This window comes from Copadichromis virginalis, linkage group LG10 (genome assembly GCF_057382275.1).
Source record: "Copadichromis virginalis isolate Kocher_CV1m ecotype Utaka linkage group LG10, C_Virginalis_male_GT1.1, whole genome shotgun sequence".
Lineage (NCBI taxonomy): Eukaryota > Metazoa > Chordata > Actinopteri > Cichliformes > Cichlidae > Copadichromis > Copadichromis virginalis.
Window position 1 is genome coordinate 7,972,073 of NC_140627.1, and position 21,819 is coordinate 7,993,891.

At 38.5% G+C, this 21,819-nt stretch overlaps 1 long non-coding RNA gene across 10 annotated transcripts; it reads left to right on the forward strand.

Annotated features, from left to right (window-relative positions):
* The first annotated feature begins 6,470 nt into the window (after positions 1-6,470).
* On the forward strand, positions 6,471-15,700 carry LOC146699773 (uncharacterized). 10 transcript variants are annotated; one of them, XR_014922464.1, is made up of 8 exons: positions 6,471-6,536; positions 6,742-8,899; positions 9,152-9,260; positions 9,366-9,485; positions 9,628-9,789; positions 13,649-13,762; positions 14,545-14,702; positions 15,130-15,699. It is a non-coding gene; the product is annotated as an uncharacterized LOC146699773 (long non-coding RNA). The 10 variants fall into 10 exon arrangements; XR_014922467.1 differs by having other exon boundaries at positions 6,486-6,822; positions 8,040-8,899; positions 15,130-15,698; XR_014922468.1 differs by having other exon boundaries at positions 6,493-8,200; positions 8,743-8,899; positions 15,130-15,694.
* Positions 15,701-21,819: the final 6,119 nt, after the last annotated feature.

The window sequence follows — 21,819 nt, forward strand, 5'->3', positions numbered from 1 at the left end:
TTTATATGAAGTTGTACAAAAACGCTTTCTTTCGCCAAGACAGTGCGTTTCTCACTGTTACATGCATTTGAATGGGGAACTCGACCGAAACAAAGTATAGGTTTTCATTATGTGTATAACTTGGAAATCTTAGCTCAAACAGCTGCAAAACCTGTTTTCCCAGCACGGGGACCTTGAGTTCTATAAGATAAAGCCATAAACATGTTTGTCTGAGTCTTCTATCAAAAGTTACAGCTATTTATATGAAGTTGTACAAAAACGCTTTCTTTCGCCAAGACAGTGCGTTTCTCACTGTTACATGCATTTGAATGCGGAACTCGACCGAAACAAAGTATAGGTTTTCATTATGTGTATAACTTGAAAATCTTAGCTCCAACAGCTGCAAATCCTGTTTTCCCAGCACGGGGACCTTGAGTTCTATAAGATAAAGCCATAAACATGTTTGTCTGAGTCTTCTATCAAAAGTTACAGCTATTTATATGAAGTTGTACAAAAACGCTTTCTTTCGCCAAGACAGTGCGTTTCTCACTGTTACATGCATTTGAATGGGGAACTCGACCGAAACAAAGTATAGGTTTTCATTATGTGTATAACTTGAAAATCTTAGCTCAAACAGCTGCAAAACCTGTTTTCCCAGCACGGGGACCTTGAGTTCTATAAGATAAAGCCATAAACATGTTTGTCTGAGTCTTCTATCAAAAGTTACAGCTATTTATATGAAGTTGTACAAAAACGCTTTCTTTCGCCTAGACAGTGCGTTTCTCACTGTTACATGCATTTGAATGGGGAACTCGACCGAAACAAAGTATAGGTTTTCATTATGTGTATAACTTGGAAATCTTAGCTCAAACAGCTGCAAAACCTGTTTTCCCAGCACGGGGACCTTGAGTTCTATAAGATAAAGCCATAAACATGTTTGTCTGAGTCTTCTATCAAAAGTTACAGCGATTTATATGAAGTTGTACAAAAACGCTTTCTTTCGCCAAGACAGTGCGTTTCTCACTGTTACATGCATTTGAATGCGGAACTCGACCGAAACAAAGTATAGGTTTTCATTATGTGTATAACTTGGAAATCTTAGCTCAAACAGCTGCAAAACCTGTTTTCCCAGCACGGGGACCTTGAGTTCTATAAGATAAAGCCATAAACATGTTTGTCTGAGTCTTCTATCAAAAGTTACAGCTTTTTATATGAAGTTGTACAAAAACGCTTTCTTTCGCCAAGACAGTGCGTTTCTCACTGTTACATGCATTTGAATGGGGAACTCGACCGAAACAAAGTATAGGTTTTCATTATGTGTATAACTTGGAAATCTTAGCTCAAACAGCTGCAAAACCTGTTTTCCCAGCACGGGGACCTTGAGTTCTATAAGATAAAGCCATAAACATGTTTGTCTGAGTCTTCTATCAAAAGTTACAGCTATTTATATGAAGTTGTACAAAAACGCTTTCTTTCGCCAAGACAGTGCGTTTCTCACTGTTACATGCATTTGAATGGGGAACTCGACCGAAACAAAGTATAGGTTTTCATTATGTGTATAACTTGAAAATCTTAGCTCCAACAGCTGCAAATCCTGTTTTCCCAGCACGGGGACCTTGAGTTCTATAAGATAAAGCCATAAACATGTTTGTCTGAGTCTTCTATCAAAAGTTACAGCTATTTATATGAAGTTGTACAAAAACGCTTTCTTTCGCCAAGACAGTGCGTTTCTCACTGTTACATGCATTTGAATGGGGAACTCGACCGAAACAAAGTATAGGTTTTCATTATGTGTATAACTTGAAAATCTTAGCTCCAACAGCTGCAAATCCTGTTTTCCCAGCACGGGGACCTTGAGTTCTATAAGATAAAGCCATAAACATGTTTGTCTGAGTCTTCTATCAAAAGTTACAGCTATTTATATGAAGTTGTACAAAAACGCTTTCTTTCGCCAAGACAGTGCGTTTCTCACTGTTACATGCATTTGAATGGGGAACTCCACCAAAACAAAGTATAGGTTTTCATTATGTGTATAACTTGAAAATCTTAGCTCCAACAGCTGCAAATCCTGTTTTCCCAGCACGGGGACCTTGAGTTCTATAAGATAAAGCCATAAACATGTTTGTCTGAGTCTTCTATCAAAAGTTACAGCTATTTATATGAAGTTGTACAAAAACGCTTTCTTTCGCCAAGACAGTGCGTTTCTCACTGTTACATGCATTTGAATGGGGAACTCGACCGAAACAAAGTATAGGTTTTCATTATGTGTATAACTTGGAAATCTTAGCTCAAACAGCTGCAAAACCTGTTCTTTTTTCCCAGCACGGGGACCTTGAGTTCTATAAGATAAAGCCATAAACATGTGTATCCGAGTCTTCTATCAAAAGTTACAGCTATTTATATGAAGTTGTACAAAAACGCTTTCTTTCGCCAAGACAGTGCATTTCTCACTGTTACATGCATTTGAATGGGGAACTCACCGAAACAAAGTATAGGTTTTCATTATGTGTATAACTTGAAAATCTTAGCTCAAACAGCTGCAAAACCTGTTTTGTTTTCCCAGCACGGGGACCTTGAGTTCTATAAGATAAAGCCATAAACATGTTTGTCTGAGTCTTCTATCAAAAGTTACAGCTTTTTATATGAAGTTGTACAAAAACGCTTTCTTTCGCCAAGACAGTGCGTTTCTCACTGTTACATGCATTTGAATGGGAAACTCGCCTGAAACAACGTATAGGTTTTCATTATGTGAATAATTTTAAAATCTTAGCTCAAACAGCTGCAAAACCTGTTTTCCCAGCACGGGGACCTTGAGTTCTATAAGATAAAGCCATAAACATGTTTGTCTGAGTCTTCTATCAAAAGTTACAGCGATTTATATGAAGTTGTACAAAAACGCTTTATTTCGCCAAGACAGTGCGTTTCTCACTGTTGCATGCATTTGAATGGGGAACTCGCCCGAAACAAAGTATAGGTTTTCATTATGTGAATAATTTTAAAATCTTAGCTCAAACGGCTGCAAAACCTGTTCTTTTTTCCCAGCACGGGGACCTTGAGTTCTATAAGATAAAGCCATAAACATGTGTATCCGAGTCTTCTATCAAAAGTTACAGCTATTTATATGAAGTTGTACAAAAACGCTTTCTTTCGCCAAGACAGTGCGTTTCTCACTGTTACATGCATTTGAATGGGGAACTCGACCGAAACAAAGTATAGATTTTCATTATGTGTATAACTTGGAAATCTTAGCTCACACAGCTGCAAAATCTGTTTTCCCAGCACGGGGATATTGAATTCTATAAGATAAAACCATAAATATATCAATCTGAGCCTTCTATCAAAAGTTACAGCTGTCTTCATGAAGCTGTACAAAAACACTATTTCGCCGAGACAGTGCGTTTCTGACTATTACATGCATTTGAATGCAGTTCTCGCACGAAACAAAGTATAGGTTTTCATTATGTGAATAACTCGAAAATCTTAGCTCAAACCTGTTTGCTCAACACGGGGATACTGAATATTATAAGATAAAGCCATAACTACGTAAATCTGAATCTTCTATCAAAAGTTACAGCTAACTTCATGAAGTTGTACAAAAAGGCTTTATTTTGCAAAGATAGTGCGTTTCTGACTATTACATGCGAGACGTGTCTCTTTACTGTGTTTAAGACACTTTACAGGTCCCTCCCCTAATGAAGAGTAGTGAGCAGCTGATTGGACCATGGAACAGGTGACCACGTTCAAAAAGCCGCTCTGACAGCTCCAGAGGGGAGAGAGGGAGAGAGTGTGTGCAACGAGCGAGTAGCCTGACAGCCGTGGCGGTCCTGACCATGGTTTTCCCAGCCTGTGCTTATCTTGTGTATTTGTGTGAGGGTGAATTGTAAAAGCCGCTCCTAGTGCATTAGCTGAGAGCTTAGGCACTCGTGGGCTGAAGCGGAAGGGGTGAGCTGCCTTTTCTTTTGGAATCGTTTTCTCCTGTTTTCTTGGTCAGGGAGCGAGGGATAGCTCTGTCATTTGTTTGTTCTTTTTCTTTCCTAGGGTTTAGTTAGTCTTTGCTGGTGGGTCTTAGTTGGTTTTGTTTATTATTTTGGCCTGGGCTCACCCTGGAGCTATGCTTCTTGTCCTTAAATAAAATCACCTTTTTTTTACTCACAACTGGTTTGGATGTTTGGCTTGGGAACCAGGGCGGGGATTTGTATCTCTCTCCTCCAACCTTATGTGCGTCCCTACACGCCTAGATTAGGGGCGTAACATAAATGGAGTTCTCACACGAAACAAAGTATAGCTTTTTATTTTGTGAATAACTTAAAAATCTTAGCTCACATAGCTTTAAAACTGTTTGCTCAACGGGGATATTGAATTCTATAAGATAAAGCCATAAATACGTATATCTGAGTTTCCTATCAAAAGTTACAGCTGTCTTCATGAAGTTGTAAACCCTTTATTTCGCCGAGACAGTGCGTTTCTGACTTTTACATGCATTTGAATGGAGTTCTCGCACGAAACAAAGTATAGGCTTTCATTTTTTCAATAACTGGAAGCTCTTGGCTCAAACAGCTGCAAAACCTGTTTCCCCAGCACGGAGATGCTGAATTGTATAAGGCAAAGCCATATTGATGTGTGTCTGAGCCTTCTATCAAAAGTTACAGGTAACTTCAAGCTGTACAAAAACACTTTATTTCGCCGAGACCGTGCGTTTCTGACTATTACATGCATTTGAATGGAGTTCTCGCACGAAACAAAGTATAGGTTTTCATCTTGTGAATAACTTGAAAATCTTAGCTCACATAGCTTTAAAACTGTTTGCTCAACACGGGGATATTGAATTCGATCAGATAAAGCCATAAATACGCATATCTGAGTCTCCTATCAAAAGTTAGAGCTGTCTTCATGAAGTTGTAAACGCTTTATTTCGCCAAGACAGTGCGTTTCTGACTATTACATGCATTTGAATGGAGTTGTCGCACGAAACAAAGTATAGGTATTCATTTTGTGAATAACTTGAAAATCTTAGATCAAACAGCTGCAAAACCTGTTTGCTCAACACGGGGATATCGAACTTTATAAGATAAAGCCATAAATATGTTTATATGCGTCTTCTATCAAAAGTTACAGCTGTCTTGAATGAAAGCATTATAGCAGCTTACCTCGATCATGTGGTAGAACAGACACATGGGCCACCTACGTGTCCTTCTACGGCAGGAGTAGTTGCCACAAACCTGCAAAACAAAAAGAAATGATCAGGTGACATGAACAGATTTATACAGCCATAAGCAAGAGATTCTTTCTGCCTGTGGGCGTCAAACTGGACCCCCCCCCCCCCCCCCCCCTCCTTACTGTAACTATCAAAACTATCATAGTCTAAAACTATCATCTCATATCAAAACTATTATAATCACATTATCTGACTTTATCAGTTATAACAATGAGAAACGGTAAACAATTTGGCAAATAAATTACTTATAATTGTGCTTACCTGGTCCAAATGATCCACAGTCCCTTTGCATTTGTTATAATCCAGGATGATGTGGGGCTTTCTCTTCCCAGAGTCCTGGACTTGTAGCTCACGGTGCCTGGTGCTCAATAAGACAACCTTTTTTCTTTGCTTGGGGATGTAGGAAACCACAGCCTTGCCCCCCCCCCCCCCCCCCCCCCCCCCCAGCGACCTGGACGGGAGAGACGATCATCGAATCTTACTGCCCGATTAATTTGCTCAAATCATTTTTTTTTTTGACATGGTAGCATGAAACAGAAGAGCCCTGTCTCCCCATTTCACAGGCTTGTTGTCGTTTCATGTTGAGACCTGTACAGGCCAGCCAGCATCACAAGCCCCATGTAAGCCTGCAACTCCTCATCTATGTCCTTCCAGTCTTTTACTGACCTGTTGCCCCTGCAGGTTGGTGAAATGCAGGATTAGCTGCATAATGTCCTCTGCAAAAAAAAGATGGAAAGTGCTCACAGGGCTGCTGATCCTATACGAATTGCATAATGGGTTGGTCCTGGGGTTAAAATGGGGGGAGGAAAAAATGGCAGGACCTCTTCGTGTGTGGGTTGCCACATGATTTCTCCATTTTTAGATCTCCACTGGCCATCCTCCAGTCTTGTCTCTTCCTCCTGCTCTTCTTCCTCCTTCTCCTTCTCCTCCTCCGCACATGAGCTGCAAAGCTCCTCGGTGCCTGGCAAAAATTCTTCTTCGCTGTCAGAAGTATCTCCACTGCTTGTGGAGAGTGCAAAACTGCAGCAACAGCCTCCTCTAAACTGAGTGCACGCTTCATTGTGTCTGTGCAGAAATGACCACTCAGACCAGGCTGCAAAGTATTCTCATAGACTTCAAAGGTGCACCTGAATAAACATGCTATACCATACATCCAATAAGAGAGAGGAGGCACACTCTTGATCAAGAAAAAACATAAGCGCACGCCTTTGATCTCTCCCCCCCCCCCCCCTCTCTCTCTCTCTCACACACACACACACACACACACACACACACACACATACATACATACACAATACCATTTTATGGTGGTTAGCTGTTTTATTGTCATGCATTTTACAAGGTAAGATAACCATGTCCTGCATTCAAAACCACTGAAAATGTCTATGGTGGTGCTGTGCCTAATATTGTGCTGGTGTATGCTGGGTAATCGCACAGCTAGCGACTGGGTGACTTTATTCACCCGCTTCGGCTGTTGTCAGTCCATATCCCCTAGATATGGACCATCTCCTGCTAGATTGTTCAGAAGGTTGTTATCATCCATCCAGATGGAGGATCACTAACAGGAGCGTGGGAAGACTCCAGAATCCACTCTGGCTGCAATCCGGTGGATACAGGAGTGTGTACAGGTAAGACCGTTTAAACGGACAGCATTTATAGAATGACTATTAAAAGTCAGACCAGCGAGTGTCAATAATGTTAATGTGGTTATGTTAGTAATACACCGAGTGCTAATATAACAGCTTTAAGATGCATTTGTAGATGTTATTACGTGTTTTACCGTCTTTATGGTGCTAGCTTAAAGTTACGGTGTAAACGTTAGCTTATATTGGAGTAAAGCTGTTACTGTTTAAACGATGTTAGCACAGAAATATTAGCTTCTGTCATGACTGACGAAGTTACTAGTTAATAAAGTTTCCAGTAAAGTGTTTAATCGCAGCCACAGACTGACAGCAAATATCTCGATTAGCTTCAGTGCATCTGTAATAAATATGTGCAAGTTTCAGTGCTTCGTTTAAACTGTATGATACTTATACTGACCCAGGGTCAGTGTAAAATACAATCCTAGCTGTGTGAACAAAGCCTGGCTCCTTTAATCCTGCATGAAAAACCTCAGGATGCAGGCTATTATTACTCTTTCCTGCTGGCACACCTGTCACACCTGAGAGTCAGCTAGAAACTTACAGTGACGTGGACATCATGCAAAGACTGCCAGACTCTGTAATACTGCGAATGATCAGTGACTCAAGTTAACACTAAACTTTAAACGGTACCTCTGTGTCTCTGTGTGCTGAACATTTAGGATTGAGTCAGGCTGCATCTGTGTTAGTCCTCTGACAGACTGGTGACCTGTCCAGGTGTGCTCTACCTATGACTACTGGGACAGGCTCTAGCTCCTGTAATAGAAATTTTATGTTATTCTCATTTAAAGCATTTAAGTGCTTATGCATATGCTTAGTTGTGACACTGTTATAGACTGTTCAATGAAGGTTTCTAAAACTAGATGAACTTACTTCAGCAGTTTGAGAAAACAACTCCCTTTACAGGTGCTGATAACGTCAAGGGCACAAAACAGCATAACCATTGATCCGTTAGGTTTCATAGCGAGACACGTGAAGTGGCAGAGCTGACATGACTGAACTGTGATGTTTGATGTGTGTTTGCTCTCCTGTGCACAGTAATAAATAGCATGATCACAGCTCTTTCTGTGTTGCAGACTTTATTTAAAAAATTCCATGACATCTACTATAACTGAACCAACCTGGTGCTCTTCATTTATGGAGGCTGTTGAGTCTGAATGTTGGATGTTGTGTATCTCGTGTTCTCTGGGCTTTGTTGTCCTCAGTCTTTTTGCAGGATCAGAAAACAAAACCGGGAGGCGCGTAAATGTTTCTTCTCCATGATGTTTCTTCAAATGTTTCTTCTGGATGATGATATGACCGTGACACGGGATGCCACCTTTGGTCTTGTGACGAAGCAAAGCTCAGGAAGAAGTGTGATTAAATGGTACCCACATGTTGAGAAGGATGTACAGGGCACCTGCAGCCAAATCCAAGCTTCAGCTTAGTTGTAGTTGCAGAATGCTATAGGACTGAGACATCTAAGGCATCAAATGTTTGATTAAACGGATGAAAAAGAGAAGTTTTTTCCCTATAATTATCACTTCTTAAAATCTGTAGCAACTTCAAGTCTGTCAGCATGCTGAGCATGCTCAGAATGTGACAATATATTTTTGTTCAATATTTAATTTCTTTCAGTTGCAATTGTTAAATGAAAAAATATATATTCTTATAATTTAGCAAACGAATTTATAAAAAAAAAAATACATATATCTGTATTAGTTTTAGTAAATTAATTTGACACCTGTATTGAAAATACCATATTGTATTCATACAGAATCAGTATGGTATCATTGTTTGTCTGTTCACTGATTGTTGAAGCTAAGAGCTACTTTGATCTGTTTAGATCTAAAGTATCCAAAGTTGAGTTCTAATGTTTCTTCACCCCTGTGTGTGTGATATGTGATTTCCTACATGCTGGCAGAGCAGAGCAGCAGTTTGTGCTCACAGATGGTGACGGTGTGGAGAGACGGTGGTATTTCCTCAGAAGAACCAGCAGAGTCACAAAGGACACCAGTCCATCTCACCACCTTGACTTGCTGACTGATGTTCGTCTACACTGCACAGAGGAAATCAACTGACCGAGGTTTGTCCAGTGACGTGTTATGAAATGTATATTTGTTTTATGCTTACAGATATGTTTTTCTTGACAGAGGCTCTGCAGAGGTTAGACAAAGCAGAGAAAACATGTGCTTTACATTTTACTGTGATTTATTGAGATATTTGTTGCCTGATGTTCAGCAGGAATGGAGAAATAGAATCAAAGGGAGATGTTTTTCCTGTTTTTGTAATGATGTAAGTAAATCTTCAATATTATTTATTTGCTTGGTTATATTAGGAGCGTTTCTGAGTGAGGGGGAGAGGAGTCATCATCCAGGTAAAGTGACGTGGATCAGTGGATACACTTGTCTCCCCTTTAAAGGAGACGATCCAAGTCATCCTTAAATGTTAGCGCTTTCAAATACACAAACATTTTTAAAGGACAAAAATGAACATCCAACTTTGACTGTAATACAAAATAAATCTTTGCATGTGTGTTTTCAAACTCTCAGATGGGCAGTATATCAGTCTTGGACTGTCTAACCTGCCGGAGCAGCACTGAATGACCACCGCACGAGCATGTTCCTGCAACATTCAGCATCTGATCCTTCATCTGTGTGCTTCTGCTTTTGGTAAGTAGAGTTACCCAACTCCAGTAACTCTAAACACATGCCATCCATTTCTAACGGCCTGGTTACTTCCTGTCAGTTACTTTAGAAACCATGTGGTCACCTGACCTAACACTGTTTCTTCTTCTTCTCCTTAATGTTGAAGTGTCAAATGTCAAACAGCTGGAGAGGAAACTACACCAGTGTACTGGGATGTTTCAGCAACACGTGCCAGATGCTGTTCCTTCATGGTGACATCACCAGAGACAGTCCCGCCAACCTCAGGACCCATTGATTATGATGATCTGATCCATCAAACCCCCAGCAGGTGAACTTTATTCATGACATAACACCGCAACAATGTAAAAAATTAAACAGCAACAGTCTAAATGTAAAGTGCATTCTAAAGTCCTCTTCAATAAATTGTATGCAAAGAGTCATTCAGGTCACTACAGAACCCAGAGTCTTCATCATTAAATCTCTGGTTGCTTCAATTTTTCTATCCTATATCAGATATTTTAAAGGTTAGCTTAGGTAAAGTTCCATTCTCATGGTGAGGCAAAGTGCTTTATGTGTGTGTGTGCCCGTGTCATGAACGGCTATAAAAGGCCTATAATTAAAGAACAAAGCGGGGTTTGAGTTCGAGTTGCGGCAGACTGTCACTACTTGTAAATGGAACGCAGCCTTCCTACGGCGGACAGCTAATAACAGGAATCGGACGCGGTCCAGCCAAGTCCACAGCAACCACCATAGCAACCGCCTAGCATGACCTTAAAAACATATTCTGTCTTCATAACTATCAAAATCGTGAAATGATTTGCAAAGTGTGAAAGTGTTACAGCTGCAGAGAGCTATGGCGGTATCTATGGAAGCTGTTTACATAGCTAATAATATACGATGTAACCATGGAGACAGTCAGTCACTTGAGCTAGCGGTGCATGTTTACTACAGTGAATAAGGTGATTGAGTGCACAGCGTCCACACTCTGCAGGGAGTAAAGACATTACTTCAATATTGTTTTATATTGATATATATTAGCCTTCTGTTGACCATCACCTCAGGTTCACCATTACAGTTTCAGATTACAGATGCACACTGTCTAAACACATTCAAAAACTCATGTCTCAGAAATAAGCACAGCTGTTCATGTTTGTCATTAGAGTTTTATTTGTAAGAAAATTATGAACTTCATATTGTGCATTAAATAAAAGAACATTTCACAACTCTGAGTCAACAGAAACAGGTAACAGAAATGTCTCTAATGTGTACAGTGTAGTGTAAGCATTAAAAGATCATAAAGGAAAAACTAACATTTATGTGAAACTAATTGTAATAAAAAATGAGCAGGTGCTTTATAGATTTAAAAGAAAGAATCTGAAAACAACACTTTTTTGGTCTAAGTGATCAAAGTAGAAAACAGAACTGATGTTCAAGAACAAACCGTAGCTGCACTAATATTACACATCTCGATCGTTGTACTGAACAGACATGTTGCTTTTAAAACCACATGCAGTGTGTGACCATGACTGTTCACTGAGACCATGAACGCCACTTCGCTGAAGCATTCTTCTTCTTCTTCTTGCCATTAAATTGGAAGCAGAAGCAGCACGAGCTGATTTGATCTACTGAAAGGAAAAAGCAGAACATCTGAGTTGAAACCAGTCAGCTGAAATCATTAAGACAGGAACAAATTCAATGCAGTGTCTCAAGTGGCTTAGCCTGTTACAACTGTTGATACAAGCTAAATACGGTTAACACACAGTGTCAGGGAGCTCCAGTGTGGGAACTAGTGGCTTTAGGTTTGTAGTCATTTAACTTTCATCCATTCATTCATTTAATTCAGGAGGAAGAAATGCCAGGTTGGTGCAGGCTGGTTACATGCATTTGGTCCCATGCTGTCTTTAATTAAATGACTTGGTTCATTTTATGGCTGGGCTGTATGTGGGGTTATATCATGTTATTTGGGCAGGAGTACCTGTCCCCTGTTAGACTTAGAAAGTTTCTCCATAAGTAGAGTTTCTAACTCTTCTAGCACATCTGTGGCTGACAGCTTTTTGGTGGCTCTTTTTACCCCACACTGGTTGTGAGTGTGTAAATAGCCCCACTAGTTATTTTGGGTTGCAGTTAACTAGGGAGGAAGGGGTGGGTATGCCATGATTAGGTGAATAACAATTATATGTGATACATAAATTTCACAATGCATGCATATATCTCTATCAATTAAACCTGGCCTGAGGGCTGCCATTTTTTACATTCAGTTATTTCTCTTAGAAATGTTGGAACTAAATAATGAATGTGTTACAGTTAAAGTGAAACACTGGTCAGTGTAAATGGCTCATTGGGACACAGAAACCTTTAAATTAAACCTGATATCTAGTGTCAAACAATATCAAAGCTGTAAAAGATGTTTACATTCAGAATTTATAAAACTATGATTGTAAATAAATTCAAACAAGTGAGCTTTTCTCTTTGTGCTGAATATCAACACTGTGGTTTCTTAGACTGTAAGCTGTACTTTAGTGCAACCAGTTGCAGAAGCTGCCACTCCAAATGTCTTTTGATAACAAGAAAAAAATACCTTTTCAGTACACGGCCTGAAGTTCTTCTCCGACATCTTCTGCAATCGGCTTTGTCTGCTGGTTTGAAGACAATAAACCACAAAAAAGATGATTTAGTCACTTTGTCTGCGTCATGCAGCTCGAATGTGTCGTGTAACGATGTTGAATAGCCGTCGTTATCCCTCTGCTTTGAGCCTTTTATCAAAAGTTACAGCTAACTTCATGAAGTTGTACAAAAAGGCTTCATTTCGCCGAGACAGTGCGTTTCTGACTATTACATGCATTTGAATGGAGTTCTTGCACGAAACAAAGTATAAGTTTTCATTATGTGAATAACTTGTATTTTACACTGACCCTGGGTCAGTATCAACTTCATGAAGACAGCTGTAACTTTTGATAGAGGACTCACACACACACATATTTATGGCTTTGCCTTATAGAATTCAGCATCTCCGTGCTGAGGAAATAGGTTTTGCAGCTGTTTGAGCTAAGATTTTCAAGTTATTCACAAATTGAAAACCTATACTTTGTGTCGGGCGAGAACTCCATTCAAATGCATGTAATAGCGAGAAACGCACTAACGTGGTGAAATAAAGCGTTTTTCCATAAACTTCATAAAGACAGCTGTAAATTTTGAGAGAAGACTCACACACACATTGGGGGGATATTGAAGTCTATAAGATAAAGCCATGAATATGTTTGTCTGAGTCTTCTATCAAAAGTTACAGCAAGCTCTATGAAGTTGATGAGAAACGCGTTTCTCACTGTTACATGCATTTGAATTTAGTTCTTGCCCGACACAAAGTATAGGTTTTAATTTGTGAATAACTTGAAAATCTTAGCTCAAACAGCTGCAAAACCTATTTCCTGAGCACTGAGATGCTGAATTCTATAAGGCAAAGCCATAAATATGTGTGTGTGATTCTTCTATCAACAGTTACAGCTGTCTTCTTGAAGTTGATACTGACCCAGGGTCAGTGTAAAATACAATCCTAGCTGTGTGAACAAAGCTTGGCTCCTTTAATCCTGCATGACAAACCTCAGGATGCAGGTTATTATTACTCTTTCCTGCTGGCACACCTGAGAGTCAGCTAGAAACTTACAGTGACGTGGACATCATGCAAAGACTGCCAGACTCTGTAATACTGTGAATGATCAGTGACTCAAGTTAACACTAAACTTTAAACAGTACCTCTGTGTCTCTGTGTGCTGAACATTTAGGATTGAGTCTGCATTGACTTTATTTATTGAGACTTTAATGTGCTAAAAGCAGGTTGAAGACAGCTCAGAAACATTTGAAGATTAAAATTTAGCATTATGGCTGCTGGTGGTTTGTAAAGCCTATACTCAGCTGTAGTTTTTGTTACTAATTTATGTTTGTTGTTGTTTAACACAGATTTCAGAAGAGCAAATATGCTTAATAGTTTAACTAGATTTCATTTGTCAGTGTGGGACTGCTGAGTCACCTGAAGAACTCATTTCATTCATTCTCCACATGATGTTCATATACAGAAATGTTTCACAGGAACTGGTTCCTCCCAAACTGTGAACTAGTGTGTTTCCATAGATTATCTCTGTATGAATGTACTTTTAAATGAAGGCAAGTGTTTGTCCTTTTTTGTTCCTCAGTTACAGTACGTGATATCTTGATATCAGGCGGTCAACACTGGGGGAAGACAAGAAGCAGACGTACTTCCAAGAGGGAGCTGCAGTGAGGACACAGCCAGGTCACTGAGGTCAGAGGTCAGAATCTGAAACAGCTCAGGTTTATATTTTAGGGGTTATAAAAAATCAAAATGTATTTATGAAGAAACCTTTAAATAATAGTCATAATTATGATTATTATAAGAAATATCAAACATTTAAGTGGATTTTCTGTTACACATGTTGTATTAGCCCTGCAATAAACTGGCAGCCTGTCTTTGTCCTGTATCAGCTGGGATAGGCTTCATCCTCCCGCAACCCTGAATTGGATACATTGTATTCCAATTATGTAATCTGATCATTTACAAACTCAAGGTATCTAATCAAAATGTAAGTAATAATTATAAAATGGGAAAGCAGAAATAAGTGTGACATAAATGTAAATGTGTAATTATAAAATGGGAAAGCAGAAATAAGTGTGACATAAATGTAAATGTAAATGTGTTAGCTGACATAGAGGACAGCTACATGTAGTCTGAAAAACCTTTGTTGTCAAGTTTGCAGGTATATCAGCACGAGACATTCTTACATAGAAGAGTCTGTTAAAGTCTCTAACTCAGCGAAGCATTATTGGTCCCGTCTGTTTGGATAAATATAGTAAGTTGATGTTTGTCCATTTATTGACACATTTTCTTAAGTGCTTATCCAGTTCAGGATCACAGTGGAGCTGCAGCTGGATATGTTCATTAAATAAACCTTACAAAAGTTAACAATAAACCTGCATCCATGTACGTTGTTGTCCACAGGATAAGAAAATCAAACTGGAACACTGTGGAACATGTTAATAAATGTTTGTGTGTTTATGCCTGTGTCTTTCACAGGAGGCGCTGGAAGGTTTCCCTAATAGTTCCTGGTGAATCAAAGCAGAACCATAAAGGTTGCTGGATTGCATGATGGCCTTACCCCTGAGCAGTCATCCTGTTAAAGGAGGAACCAGTTAGAAGCTGTTTTCAAAGTAGCTGAGCAGATTTCATCTCAAGTAAGCGATTAACTGTTTGTTCATCTGTTCTGCCACTTAAAGAGCATTTAAGGACGTCTTTTGAGTGTCCAGCTGAATTAATTCTACTGGCTCTCATGGTCATTTGTTATTATAGACATATTTTTCATGTTCATCCAGCTATTTAGTAAATTCTATCTATTTAGTAATATCCGTCAGCTATAAAATGTAATATAAATATAAAAAATATCTAAATATCTCCTGCACTTTATATTTTAATGATGTAAGTCTGTTATCGTGTTACATTAGCATTCCTCACATATCAATGAGATGCTGTACAGTACAATCCTACTGACGCAGCAGAGGGATAACGACGGCTATTCAACATCGTTACACGACACATTCGAGCTGCATGACACAGACAAAGTGACTAAATCATCTTTTTTATGGTTTATTGTCTTCAAACCAGCAGACAAAGCCGATTGCAGAAGATTTCGGAGAAGAACTTCAGGCCGTGTACTGAAAAGGTATTTTTTTCTTGTTATCAAAAGACATTTGGAGTGGCAGCTTCTGCAACTGGTTGCACTAAAGTACAGCTTACAGTCTAAGAAACCACAGTGTTGATATTCAGCACAAAGAGAAAAGCTCACTTGTTTGAATTTATTTACAATCATAGTTTTATAAATTCTGAATGTAAACATCTTTTACAGCTTTGATATTGTTTGACACTAGATATCAGGTTTAATTTAAAGGTTTCTGTGTCCCAATGAGCCATTTACACTGACCAGTGTTTCACTTTAACTGTAACACATTCATTATTTAGTTCCAACATTTCTAAGAGAAATAACTGAATGTAAAAAATGGCAGCCCTCAGGCCAGGTTTAATTGATAGAGATATATGCATGCATTGTGAAATTTATGTATCACATATAATTGTTATTCACCTAATCATGGCATACCCACCCCTTCCTCCCTAGTTAACTGCAACCCAAAATAACTAGTGGGGCTATTTACACACTCACAACCAGTGTGGGGTAAAAAGAGCCACCAAAAAGCTGTCAGCCACAGATGTGCTAGAAGAGTTAGAAACTCTACTTATGGAGAAACTTTCTAAGTCTAACAGGGGACAGGTACTCCTGCCCAAATAACATGATATAACCCCACATACAGCCCAGCCATAAAATGAACCAAGTCATTTAATTAAAGACAGCATGGGACCAAATGCATGTAACCAGCCTGCACCAACCTGGCATTTCTTCCTCCTGAATTAAATGAATGAATGGATGAAAGTTAAATGACTACAAACCTAAAGCCACTAGTTCCCACACTGGAGCTCCCTGACACTGTGTGTTAACCGTATTTAGCTTGTATCAACAGTTGTAACAGGCTAAGCCACTTGAGACACTGCATTGAATTTGTTCCTGTCTTAATGATTTCAGCTGACTGGTTTCAACTCAGATGTTCTGCTTTTTCCTTTCAGTAGATCAAATCAGCTCGTGCTGCTTCTGCTTCCAATTTAATGGCAAGAAGAAGAAGAAGAATGCTTCAGCGAAGTGGCGTTCATGGTCTCAGTGAACAGTCATGGTCACACACTGCATGTGGTTTTAAAAGCAACATGTCTGTTCAGTACAACGATCGAGATGTGTAATATTAGTGCAGCTACGGTTTGTTCTTGAACATCAGTTCTGTTTTCTACTTTGATCACTTAGACCAAAAAAGTGTTGTTTTCAGATTCTTTCTTTTAAATCTATAAAGCACCTGCTCATTTTTTATTACAATTAGTTTCACATAAATGTTAGTTTTTCCTTTATGATCTTTTAATGCTTACACTACACTGTACACATTAGAGACATTTCTGTTACCTGTTTCTGTTGACTCAGAGTTGTGAAATGTTCTTTTATTTAATGCACAATATGAAGTTCATAATTTTCTTACAAATAAAACTCTAATGACAAACATGAACAGCTGTGCTTATTTCTGAGACATGAGTTTTTGAATGTGTTTAGACAGTGTGCATCTGTAATCTGAAACTGTAATGGTGAACCTGAGGTGATGGTCAACAGAAGGCTAATATATATCAATATAAAACAATATTGAAGTAATGTCTTTACCCCCTGCAGAGTGTGGACGCTGTGCACTCAATCACCTTATTCACTGTAGTAAACATGCACCGCTAGCTCAAGTGACTGACTGTCTCCATGGTTACATCGTATATTATTAGCTATGTAAACAGCTTCCATAGATACCGCCATAGCTCTCTGCAGCTGTAACACTTTCACACTTTGCAAATCATTTCACGATTTTGATAGTTATGAAGACAGAATATGTTTTTAAGGTCATGCTAGGCGGTTGCTATGGTGGTTGCTGTGGACTTGGCTGGACCGCGTCCGATTCCTGTTATTAGCTGTCCGCCATAGGAAGGCTGCGTTCCATTTACAAGTAGTGACAGTCTGCCGCAACTCGAACTCAAACCCCGCTTTGTTCTTTAATTATAGGCCTTTTATAGCCGTTCATGACACGGGCACACACACACATAAAGCACTTTGCCTCACCATGACAATGGAACTTTACCTAAGATAACCTTTAAAATATCTGATATAGGATAGAAAAATGAAGCAACCAGAGATTTAATGATGAAGACTCTAAAACCCACTGTCTTGACAAAATAAAGCGTTTTTGAACAACTTCATATAAATCGCTGTAACTTTTGATAGAAGACTCAGACAAACATGTTTATGGCTTTATCTTATAGAACTCAATATCCCCGTGCTGGGCAAACAGGTTTTGCAGCCGTTTGAGCTAAGATTTTAAAATTATTCACATAATGAAAACCTATACTTTGTTTCAGGCGAGTTTCCCATTCAAATGCATGTAACAGTGAGAAACGCATTGTCTTGGCGAAATAAAGCGTTTTTGAACAACTTCATATAAATCGCTGTAACTTTTGATAGAAGACTCAGACAAACATGTTTATGGCTTTATCTTATAGAACTCAATATCCCCGTGCTGGGCAAACAGGTTTTGCAGCCGTTTGAGCTAAGATTTTAAAATTATTCACATAATGAAAACCTATACTTTGTTTCAGGCGAGTTTCCCATTCAAATGCATGTAACAGTGAGAAACGCATTGTCTTGGCGAAATAAAGCGTTTTTGAACAACTTCATATAAATCGCTGTAACTTTTGATAGAAGACTCAGACAAACATATGGCTTTATCTTATAGAACTCAATATCCCCGTGCTGGGCAAACAGGTTTTGCAGCCGTTTGAGCTAAGATTTTAAAATTATTCACATAATGAAAACCTATACTTTGTTTCAGGCGAGTTTCCCATTCAAATGCATGTAACAGTGAGAAACGCATTGTCTTGGCGAAATAAAGCGTTTTTGAACAACTTCATATAAATCGCTGTAACTTTTGATAGAAGACTCAGACAAACATGTTTATGGCTTTATCTTATAGAACTCAATATCCCCGTGCTGGGCAAACAGGTTTTGCAGCCGTTTGAGCTAAGATTTTAAAATTATTCACATAATGAAAACCTATACTTTGTTTCAGGCGAGTTTCCCATTCAAATGCATGTAACAGTGAGAAACGCATTGTCTTGGCGAAATAAAGCGTTTTTGAACAACTTCATATAAATCGCTGTAACTTTTGATAGAAGACTCAGACAAACATGTTTATGGCTTTATCTTATAGAACTCAATATCCCCGTGCTGGGCAAACAGGTTTTGCAGCCGTTTGAGCTAAGATTTTAAAATTATTCACATAATGAAAACCTATACTTTGTTTCAGGCGAGTTTCCCATTCAAATGCATGTAACAGTGAGAAACGCATTGTCTTGGCGAAATAAAGCGTTTTTGAACAACTTCATATAAATCGCTGTAACTTTTGATAGAAGACTCAGACAAACATGTTTATGGCTTTATCTTATAGAACTCAATATCCCCGTGCTGGGCAAACAGGTTTTGCAGCCGTTTGAGCTAAGATTTTAAAATTATTCACATAATGAAAATCTATACTTTGTTTCAGGCGAGTTTCCCATTCAAATGCATGTAACAGTGAGAAACACACTGTCTTGGCGAAATAAAGCGTTTTTCAACCACTTCATATAAATCGCTGTAACTTTTGATAGAAGACTCAGACAAACATGTTTATGGCTTTATCTTATAGAACTCAATATCCCCGTGCTGGGCAAACAGGTTTTGCAGCCGTTTGAGCTAAGATTTTAAAATTATTCACATAATGAAAACCTATACTTTGTTTCAGGCGAGTTTCCCATTCAAATGCATGTAACAGTGAGAAACGCATTGTCTTGGCGAAATAAAGCGTTTTTGAACAACTTCATATAAATCGCTGTAACTTTTGATAGAAGACTCAGACAAACATATGGCTTTATCTTATAGAACTCAATATCCCCGTGCTGGGCAAACAGGTTTTGCAGCCGTTTGAGCTAAGATTTTAAAATTATTCACATAATGAAAACCTATACTTTGTTTCAGGCGAGTTTCCCATTCAAATGCATGTAACAGTGAGAAACGCATTGTCTTGGCGAAATAAAGCGTTTTTGAACAACTTCATATAAATCGCTGTAACTTTTGATAGAAGACTCAGACAAACATGTTTATGGCTTTATCTTATAGAACTCAATATCCCCGTGCTGGGCAAACAGGTTTTGCAGCCGTTTGAGCTAAGATTTTAAAATTATTCACATAATGAAAACCTATACTTTGTTTCAGGCGAGTTTCCCATTCAAATGCATGTAACAGTGAGAAACGCATTGTCTTGGCGAAATAAAGCGTTTTTGAACAACTTCATATAAATCGCTGTAACTTTTGATAGAAGACTCAGACAAACATGTTTATGGCTTTATCTTATAGAACTCAATATCCCCGTGCTGGGCAAACAGGTTTTGCAGCCGTTTGAGCTAAGATTTTAAAATTATTCACATAATGAAAACCTATACTTTGTCTCAGGCGAGTTTCCCATTCAAATGCATGTAACAGTGAGAAACGCATTGTCTTGGCGAAATAAAGTTTTTTTTGAACAACTTCATATAAATCGCTGTAACTTTTGATAGAAGACTCAGACAAACATATGGCTTTATCTTATAGAACTCAATATCCCCGTGCTGGGCAAACAGGTTTTGCAGCCGTTTGAGCTAAGATTTTAAAATTATTCACATAATGAAAACCTATACTTTGTTTCAGGCGAGTTTCCCATTCAAATGCATGTAACAGTGAGAAACGCATTGTCTTGGCGAAATAAAGCTTTTTTGAACAACTTCATATAAATCGCTGTAACTTTTGATAGAAGACTCAGACAAACATGTTTATGGCTTTATCTTATAGAACTCAATATCCCCGTGCTGGGCAAACAGGTTTTGCAGCCGTTTGAGCTAAGATTTTAAAATTATTCACATAATGAAAACCTATACTTTGTTTCAGGCGAGTTTCCCATTCAAATGCATGTAACAGTGAGAAACGCATTGTCTTGGCGAAATAAAGCGTTTTTGAACAACTTCATATAAATCGCTGTAACCTTTGATAGAAGACTCAGACAAACATGTTTATGGCTTTATCTTATAGAACTCAATATCCCCGTGCTGGGCAAACAGGTTTTGCAGCCGTTTGAGCTAAGATTTTAAAATTATTCACATAATGAAAACCTATACTTTGTCTCAGGCGAGTTTCCCATTCAAATGCATGTAACAGTGAGAAACGCATTGTCTTGGCGAAATAAAGTTTTTGAACAACTTCATATAAATCGCTGTAACTTTTGATAGAAGACTCAGACAAACATATGGCTTTATCTTATAGAACTCAATATCCCCGTGCTGGGCAAACAGGTTTTGCAGCCGTTTGAGCTAAGATTTTAAAATTATTCACATAATGAAAACCTATACTTTGTTTCAGGCGAGTTTCCCATTCAAATGCATGTAACAGTGAGAAACGCATTGTCTTGGCGAAATAAAGCGTTTTTGAACAACTTCATATAAATCGCTGTAACTTTTGATAGAAGACTCAGACAAACATATGGCTTTATCTTATAGAACTCAATATCCCCGTGCTGGGCAAACAGGTTTTGCAGCCGTTTGAGCTAAGATTTTAAAATTATTCACATAATGAAAACCTATACTTTGTTTCAGGCGAGTTTCCCATTCAAATGCATGTAACAGTGAGAAACGCATTGTCTTGGCGAAATAAAGCGTTTTTGAACAACTTCATATAAATCGCTGTAACTTTTGATAGAAGACTCAGACAAACATGTTTATGGCTTTATCTTATAGAACTCAATATCCCCGTGCTGGGCAAACAGGTTTTGCAGCCGTTTGAGCTAAGATTTTAAAATTATTCACATAATGAAAACCTATACTTTGTTTCAGGCGAGTTTCCCATTCAAATGCATGTAACAGTGAGAAACGCATTGTCTTGGCGAAATAAAGCGTTTTTGAACAACTTCATATAAATCGCTGTAACTTTTGATAGAAGACTCAGACAAACATGTTTATGGCTTTATCTTATAGAACTCAATATCCCCGTGCTGGGCAAACAGGTTTTGCAGCCGTTTGAGCTAAGATTTTAAAATTATTCACATAATGAAAACCTATACTTTGTTTCAGGCGAGTTTCCCATTCAAATGCATGTAACAGTGAGAAACGCATTGTCTTGGCGAAATAAAGCGTTTTTGAACAACTTCATATAAATCGCTGTAACTTTTGATAGAAGACTCAGACAAACATGTTTATGGCTTTATCTTATAGAACTCAATATCCCCGTGCTGGGCAAACAGGTTTTGCAGCCGTTTGAGCTAAGATTTTAAAATTATTCACATAATGAAAACCTATACTTTGTTTCAGGCGAGTTTCCCATTCAAATGCATGTAACAGTGAGAAACGCATTGTCTTGGCGAAATAAAGCGTTTTTGAACAACTTCATATAAATCGCTGTAACTTTTGATAGAAGACTCAGACAAACATGTTTATGGCTTTATCTTATAGAACTCAATATCCCCGTGCTGGGCAAACAGGTTTTGCAGCCGTTTGAGCTAAGATTTTAAAATTATTCACATAATGAAAACCTATACTTTGTTTCAGGCGAGTTTCCCATTCAAATGCATGTAACAGTGAGAAACGCATTGTCTTGGCGAAATAAAGCGTTTT